General features: G+C 38.9%; 1 long non-coding RNA gene across 4 annotated transcripts in view; it reads right to left on the bottom strand.

Moving 5' to 3' along the window:
- Positions 1-1169: 1169 nt before the first annotated feature.
- LOC126213173 (uncharacterized) overlaps positions 1170-8065 on the bottom strand; it is a 382402-nt gene continuing 375506 nt past the window's right edge. For all 4 annotated transcript variants that reach the window (XR_007541099.1, XR_007541100.1, XR_007541097.1 and 1 more), the window contains 2 exons: positions 1723-1877; positions 1170-1295 (listed from right to left, as the gene is read on the bottom strand). This is a non-coding gene — a long non-coding RNA (uncharacterized LOC126213173). The remainder of the gene's footprint in view (positions 1296-1722; positions 1878-8065) is intronic.

Here is an 8065-nt window from a genome sequence, read left to right as displayed (position 1 = left end):
TCATACAGCAAGTTTTCTGAGTAAATTACCCATTCCATACCTACAGCTAATGCTTGTGTAACCCAGTGTGCCTTTCAGATGTGTTTACTTGTGTGTCAATACAAATGTCAGGTTTGGTTCTCAAGTGTGTCTTGAAATACATACCCCACATCAATTTTTAAGTACTTAGTGCATAACATATTTTGCAACTGAGACTATCAGTGCCATTTCACTGCAAAAATTTTAAATCATGTTGGGGATATACGGATAACAAAGTTTCCGCATTTCTCAGAAATTTAACTTTAGTTGCTTCAGCCAATGAGAACTAGGGAACAAAGTCTTACACTGCCCTGTTTTGTGTGCAGTGGTCTCATGGTAATAACCAGATAGCAGCATTTTTACACTTTATTCTTACTGAGCAAAAATACTTACTTGTATCGGATATTCCTTACCATTTCCAGGCGATTTTTGGGTCTGCAGTATTTTTATTTAAATTTCTACAAAGCCAAAGATTAAATGGCTAGAAAGTTGTTTACGAATTCAGTTTTAGATGCATATTTAGCTTAAGATATTAACTGTCTAAAGGATAATTGCTCAAACAGTAATTAGCATTCTAGCTGTATCTTTTTAGCCAAGACTATTATAGATGCATATACTTTACTCTCAAGGTTCCTAAGTGCCCCCTTAACACATTGACTACCATGCTGCTGCAACCAGCGACAACAGCACAGCACGCTTAATGCTGTATACCTTACCTGGTGATGAAACATCTGTCATTAACCATATCAGTAAACTTGTTAAATATAGAAAAACCACACCCAAGAAAGGCAGCAAGTTAAACTCTCAGAGAATACTATAATCTAAAAATGTAAAATTACAACTAAATAAGCAATTTCCAATTATGTGTACCAAGCAAATTATGCTTTGAGTCAGTGATTTCTTTTGCCACATTTGATTAAGAAACATGCAAACTGAAGGACTAGTGAATAATCATATTTTACCTGTGAAAAGCAGCAAAGCCATTAGAGACAGCTATGCGCATAGTCCAATTTATGTTGAAATTATAAACTCGGTATTTCAATTAAATTTTGTGAACTATAGGCAACACGATAAAGGAATCAAACGAAAAAAAAAACACAAAATTAATTTCTTTATTAACAATGCTCGGATTTCCACATCACCATAGAGGTACCAAGCTTGATGCGTTATTCATTTTTTTTACATGGCAAGTTTCCCCAGTAGGCCTATAAACCATGAAAAACACAAATAGCTACTTCTTGCTGTCTTCTCTTCTTTGGACTTTCACTTCAGAAACTCTGAAACATCCATTACAAAAATAGGTAACACCACTCACAAATCTGGATTCTGTCACTGCAATTCATAGCAATTTTACTGTAAAAATACTGACTATGGTCACTGATGTCATTTTGAACATTCAGAAATTTTCAAGTGTGAAGGAACATGTTACTGAAACAAAATATTAGAGCGATACTGAAGTTAGAATACAGTTACTACACAAATTCTGACCAACAAAAGTTACGAAGATTGCAACTTAAATACCGAAGCCATTTCTTATGAGAATATGCTGTTACCACAAAAAATCCTCATAGTTGTACTGAAAGAAACTTTACAGGGTAACACAGTGCATCACAATACTATAGGCACAAAGAAGGAAATTCTGTAGATTTACCAGACACTTTACTTTTCTTGCACATCATAAAATTATTATACGAAGTTACTTACCATCCATTGTCTGGAATATAAACTTTCCTTTCTCCTCTGCAAGCATGTGCTTTTGCAGCATGTGTTCTCAAATTTGCCAAGACGTTGAAAACAAATTGCAGTCATCCTGCAGACACTTCACAGTAACTTCCATTTTTGGTTCTATATGCACACACCTGGAAAATGAAGGATACAAAGGTTTCCATAATTGAAATGCTTTATCGCACATGGAACACAAAATCTGGCATTGTACATACACCCACACGGCATCACAAAGAACGGCTTGGCTCAAAGAATATCTGGGGTTCAAAAACTACCAGCGATACTGGCTAGCGTGAGAGATGACCTCATGTCATGATATAACGTCATGATTCCTGAGGGCCTGCGAGCTGCTTCTGCAAAGGATGGCTAGGTTCAAAGAAATCCGTGGTTTGAAAACTGCCAGTGATATTGACTAGCGGGAGAGATGACGTCATGATCCCGGGATTACAGAAGTGTCAGATTCCAGCCGTCTGCTTTGACCCATGACATCATCAATATGGCAGAAATGGCTAGTCTAAGCATCTCCAATATGGCACCTGTCATGTTACTACATACACATGGCAACAAACATGAAAATATGTATAAATAAGACAATAACATCTCCATCCAAAACTTCAATCAAATTAACGAGACAACTGCGGGAAATTGTGGGTTTTAGGGAGAGGTCAAGCTAAATATAAGAGGCTTTTTTAAAAAAACCAAACAAACAAACAAACACACACGGGAGGGCACCATGAAACACAACAAGACAATATCTACAAACACAACCAACTCATAAACACCGTGGTGTAATGACATCACCCACGACAATACCCTTACGTCAATGCAGACAGGTGGAATCGGACGCTTCTGTTGACCCCACGATTCCTCAGGGCTTGCGAGCCGCTTGTCATTACACCTTCTACAGCCACAAGGCATTATACATAGCTATTTCAACTGGCACCGATGTCTCATTGGTTGGCCGTAAGAGCCAGTTAGTTGTAGCTACCGGTATGTAGATCTTTGAACGCTTCGTTATTATGATTTTCCCAGGAGCTATCTTGGTGTGTGTGTGTGTATGTGTTGTGCTTTTCTTAATTTCTCGCCGTACGTTACACCATGGCTGATGTTGCACAGACTGGTGGTGTGGCAGGCTTGTGTGACGTATGTGGGTGAAGCATCGCAAGAATATACAAGTAGAGCCTAGGAAAGAAACATTACATATTTATGATTAGCTGGTGTCAGATGTAAACAAACACATGAAGAGACACAGTTCTGCTTCTGGAAAGATAGGAGAAATGTTGGTTACCTCTCAGTCACCATTTAAATGCTGCGTGAACCTTAATGCAATAATGTAACACAACTGCCGTAACCAGATGGCTGGTTTATAGTCAAGTGTGCTATATTAGCAAAAATGTTATGAAGATATCACCAGTGTGAATGTCTGCAGTAGCCTCTGTGCATTGCAGACTAAGCAGAAACGTTCATGTATCACAAACAGCCCACAAATGGGTGCAAGCTAAGGCTATAAAAGAAAGGGTTGAGAGGGTTAATTACTAGGCAAGTCATGGGAGGCGAATGCCAGAACTGCTGTAAAACTCTTTGACAATTAACAGGTAACTAGTACACTTAAGCAAAGTAAAGTGTCACTTGTGATGTAGGCCCTCTGGATATATCGTTTACAAAGAGCTGGAGGTGTGGTCTTTCCCCTGAATTTTTAAAGTAGTTTCATGAAGCACAAATAACTTATTTTAGATATTTAAGTAATGCAGGCCCTAGTTTCTCACTGCACCTTCACTGTGTTGTTCCACATCCCTTAAGATTCTGCTTCATAATTGGCAGTATTAAACATGATGGATGAATAACTGCATTAATTCTGTTTACACGTTCCTTTTCCATCACAGTATGATATTAAGATATTAAGCAAACACCCGTTTTCTTTGTTGTTTAGATGACGCACTGAGTGCAATACGTTTTGATGCTCTCAGAGGCAAGAATTGATATACCATTTGGAGAGTGTTCACAACAAAAAATGGAGTTCAAAGAAATGACATTTAATTCTGTGGAAGGTGACGAAACTAAAGTGTACTCTATTGTATGTACGTATTTGCCAGATAACTAATGTTGTAAATTGTTTGTATGTGTAGGTCTTTCCAATGAGTTAATGATATGGTGTAGTAATCGTTATCAGGAGAAAGAAAACTGGCATTCTACGGATCGGAGCGTGGAATGTCAGAGCCCTTAATCGGGCAGGATAGGGAAATGGATAGGTTAAAGTTAAATATAGTGGGAATTAGTGAAGTTCGGTGGCAGGAGGAACAAGACTTCTGGTCAGGTGAATACAGGGTTATAAATACAAAATCAAACAGGGGTAATGCAGGAGTAGGTTTAATAATGAATAAAAAAATAGGAGTGCGGGCAAGCTACTACTAACAGCATAGTGAACGTATTATAGTGGCCAAGATAGACACAAAGCCCACGCCTACTACAGTAGTACAAGTTTATATGCCAACTAGCTCTGCAGATGATGAAGAAATTGAAGAAATGTATGATGAAATAAAAGAAATTATCCAGGTAGTGAAGGGAGACGAAAATTTAATAGTCCTGGGTGACTGGAATTCGACAGTAGGAAAAGGGAGAGAAGGAAACATAGTAGGTTAATATGGATTGGGGCTAAGAAACGAAAGAGGAAGCCGTCTGGTTGAATTTTGCACAGAGCATAACTTAATCATAGTTAACACTAAGTTCAAGAATCATAAAAGAAGGTTGTATACATGGAAGAATCCTGGAGATACCAAAAGGTATCAGATAGATTATATAATGGTAAGGCAGAGATTTAGGAACCAGGTTTTAAATTGTATGACATTTCCAGGGGCAGATGTGGACTCTGACCACAATCTATTGGTTATGAATTGTAGATTAAAACTGAAGAAATTGCAAAAAGGTGGGAATTTAAGGAGATGGGACTTGGATACACTGACTAAACCAGAGGTTGTATAGAGTTTCAGGGACAGGAATGGGGGAAAGAAATACAGTAGAAGATGAATGGGTAGCTTTGAGAGATGAAGTAGTGAAGGCAGCAGCGGATCAAGTAGGTAAAAAGACGAGGGCTAGTAGAAATCCTTGGGTACCAGAAGAAATATTGAATTTAATTGATGAAAGGAGAAAATATAAAAATGCAGTAAATGTAGCAGGCAAAAAGGAATACAAACGTCTCAAAAATGAGATAGACAGGAAGTGCAAAATGGCTAAGCCGGCATGGCTAGAGGACAAATGTAAGGATGTAGAGGTTAGGGATAAGATAGATACAGCCTACAGGAAAATGAAAGAGACCTTTGGAGAAAAGAGAGACACTTGTATGAATATCAAGAGCTCAGATGGAAACGCAGTTCTAAGCAAAGAGGGGAAAGCAGAAAGGTGGAAGGAGTATATAGAGGGTCTATACAAGGGCGATGTACTTGAGGACAATATTATGGAAACGGAAGAGGATGTAGATGAAGATGAAATGAGAGATACGATACTGCGTGAAGATTTTGACAGAGCACTGAAAGACCTGAGTCGAAACAAGGCCCCGGGAACAAACAACATTCCATTAGAACTACTGACGGCCTTGGGAGAGCCAGTCCTGAAAAAACTCTACCATCTGGTGAGCAAGATGTACGAGACAGGTGAAATACCCTCAGACTTCAAGAAGAATATAATAATGCTAATCCCAAAGAAAGCAGGTGTTGACAGATGTGAAAATTACTGAACTATCAGTTTAATAAGCCACAGCTGCAAAACACTAACGTGAATTATTTACAGATGAATGGAAAAACTGGTAGAAGCCGACCTCGGGGAAGATCAGTTTGGTTCCGTAGAAATACTGGAACACGTGAGGCAATACTGACCTTACGTTTCTAGCATTTGTAGACTTAGAGAAAGCTTTTGACAATGTTGACTGGAATACTCTCTTTCAAATTCTAATGGTGGCAGGGGTAAAATACAGGGAGCGAAATGCTATTTACAATTTGTACAGAAACCAGATGGCAGTTATAAGAGTCGAGGGGCATGAAAGGGAAGCAGTGGTTGGGAAGGGAGTGAGACAGGGTTGTAGCCTCTCCCCGATGTTATTAAATCTGTATATTGAGCAAGCAGTAAAGGTAACAAAAGACAAATTCGGAGTAGGTATTAAAATCCAGGGAGAAGAAATAAAAACTTTGAGGTTCGCCGATGACATTGTAATTCTCTCAGAGACAGCAAAGGACTTGGAAGAGCAGTTGAACAGAATGGACAGTGTCTTGAAACGAGGATATAAGATGAACAACAACAAAAGTAAAATGAGGATAATGGAATGTAGTCAAATTAAGTCGGGTGATGCTGAAGGAATTAGATTAGGAAATGAGTCACTTAAAGTAGTAAAGGAGTTTTGCTATTTACGGAGCAAAATAACTGATGATGGTCGAAGTAGAGGGGATATAAAATGTAGACTGGCAATGGCAAGGAAAGCGTTTCTGAAGAAGAGAAATTTGTTAACATCGAGTATAGATTTAAGTGTCAGGAAGTCGTTTCTGAAGGTATTTGTATGGAGTGAAACATGGACAATAAATGGTTTGGACAAGAAGAGAATAGAAGCTTTCGAAATGTGGTGCTACAGAAGAATGTTGAAGATTAGGTGGGTAGATCATGTAACTAATGAGGAGGTATTGAATAGGATTGGGGAGAAGAGAAGTTTGTGGCACAACTTGACTAGAAGAAGGGATCGGTTGGTAGGACATGTCCTGAGGCATCAAGGGATCACAAATTTAGCACTGGTGGGCAGCGTGGAGGGTAAAAATCGTAGAGGGAGACAAAGAGATGAATACACTAAGCAGATTCAGAAGGATGTAGGTTGCAGTAGGTACTGGGAGATGAAGGAGCTTGCACAGGATAGATTAGCATGGAGAGCTGCGTCAAACCAGTCTCAGGACTGAAGACCACAACAACAACAACAACAACAGTAATCATTAGTGTTTATGTTGAGTATTATTAATCTAAATACAGATAAGAAAGTATTTAGGGTAATCCATGACTGGCAATATATTTTCAGGATATAACTTTAAACAACTCTACAGTGTCAGATAGACTTATTAAATTGATAATCTGGATTTGCCCCAGCATGCTACATGTTTCTATATTTCGTTGTGGTGACAGGCTGATCTGTGGTGCAGCCCTTAGGTTAGGTTGGAAGTATGGCATAAAGCATTCTGACATGGATTGTATTTACATACCACAACCATTTTCAGATTATACAACACATGAATGGGGCAGACTGTCTCCATTACCACAATTTATCTGGCACCTTGCTTATAATAATTATTAGAGAGCTGCTAATACTTACTCAGTGTTATCTTGTGTGTGTTGTTGTGGTCTTCAGTCCTGAGACTGATTTGATGCAGCTCTCCATGCTAATCTATCCTGTGCAAGCTTCTTCATCTCCCAGTACCTACTGCAACCTATATCCTTCTGAATCAGTTTAGTGTATCCATCTCTTGGTCTCCCTCTACGCCTTTCCCCCTCACACTGCCCTCCAATACTAAATTGGTGATCCCTTGATGCCTCAGAACGTGACCTACCAACCGATTACATCTTCCAGTCAAGTTGTGCCACAAACTCTTCTTCTCCCCAATCCTATTCAGTACCTCCTCATTAGTGATATGATCTACCCATCTAATCTTCAGCATTCTTCTGTAGCACCACATTTCCAAAGCTTCTATTCACTTCTTGTCCAAACTAGTTATTGTCCATGTTTTGCTTCCATACATGGCTACGCTCCATACAAATACTTTCAGAAACGACTTCCTGACACTTAAATCTATACTCGATGTTAACAAATTTCTCTTCTTCAGAAACACTTTCCTTGAAATTGCCAGTCTACATTTTATATCCTCTCTACTTCGACCATCATCAGTTATTTTGCTCCCCAAACAGCAAAACTCCTTTACTACTTTAAGTGACTCATTTCCAAATCTAATTCCCTCAGCATCACCCGACTTAATTCGACTACATTCCAATATCCTCGTTTTACTTTTGTTGATGTTCATCTTATATCCTCCTTTCAAGACACTGTCCATTCTGTTCAACTGCTCTTCCAAGTCCTTTGCTGTCTCTGAGAGAATTACAATGTCATCAGCAAACCTCAAATTATTTACTTCTTCTCCCTGGATTTTAATGCCTTCTCCACATTTTTCTTTTGTTTCCTTTACTGCTTGCTCAGTATACAGATTGAATAACATCGGGGAGAGGCTACAAACCTCTCTCACTCCCTTCAGAACCACTGCTTCCCTTTCATGCCCCTAAACTCTTGTAACTGCCATCTGGTTTC

The sequence above is a fragment of the Schistocerca nitens genome, chromosome 11 (assembly GCF_023898315.1).
Source record: "Schistocerca nitens isolate TAMUIC-IGC-003100 chromosome 11, iqSchNite1.1, whole genome shotgun sequence".
In the NCBI taxonomy this organism is placed as follows: Eukaryota; Metazoa; Arthropoda; class Insecta; order Orthoptera; family Acrididae; genus Schistocerca; species Schistocerca nitens.
The sequence above is the reverse complement of the archived record's forward strand: the minus strand, read 5'-3'. Positions and strand labels throughout refer to the sequence as shown.